Here is a 769-nt window from a genome sequence, read left to right as displayed (position 1 = left end):
AGTTGCTGACTGAAGTTAAACCACGACACGGGGTACCCCTGGTCTGGGGAGGGACCCAGCCCCGGTGGTTGGGGTACGGTGTAGTTCCCCTTTCACGGTTAAACACCACAACAGACACGTGAGAAGAAGCAGGGTCCGGTTGTTCACTAAAGTGCGACTGTACATATGAGAAACCAGACCCCGGATACAACAGTCTGCGCGTACAGGACCCGACCTAACGCTGCGCTCGAACATACGGCCACAGACCCTCCGCCTGTGCTCACACCTCACCGCAGCCGGTTGTGAGCTACAGTCGGACAATACAGCATAAAAACCGGATCCAGTTGCACCAACAACTGATCCCAAACCAGCCGTTGGCTACAGCCGGACCGTGCGTTACAGTAACCGATCCCAATGTGCAATACGATTTGATTGTACGTACAAGTTGTGCACTACAGTCTGACGAGACTTAATTAGACTCAGTTGTACACTACAGCCTGAACATTAAAACTACAGGAATCGCTGCTTGTGACACAATCGCCTGCATCCCCGGGCCTGATCCTGCGTCCCCACGTCGCCTGTATCAACACTGGGCTACAATAACACTGTTACAGGGGACGCCAGGAGCCGAGCTCTGGCTGCGCGCGACAGCGCGGGGCAATGGAGGGGACATCGTGTGGGTGTAGCAGGGACAGGTTGGAGGAGGACAAGTCAGTGGGACTGTCCGACTGTGTGCTATGGCTGGAGCGGAGAGGGGGACGGGACGGCTGTAGGGGAGACGGGATGGCTG

Source organism: Aptenodytes forsteri, unplaced genomic scaffold (genome assembly GCF_000699145.1).
Source record: "Aptenodytes forsteri isolate BGI_AS27 unplaced genomic scaffold, ASM69914v1 Scaffold714, whole genome shotgun sequence".
Taxonomy (NCBI): domain Eukaryota; kingdom Metazoa; phylum Chordata; class Aves; order Sphenisciformes; family Spheniscidae; genus Aptenodytes; species Aptenodytes forsteri.
This window is presented reverse-complemented; position numbering follows the sequence as displayed.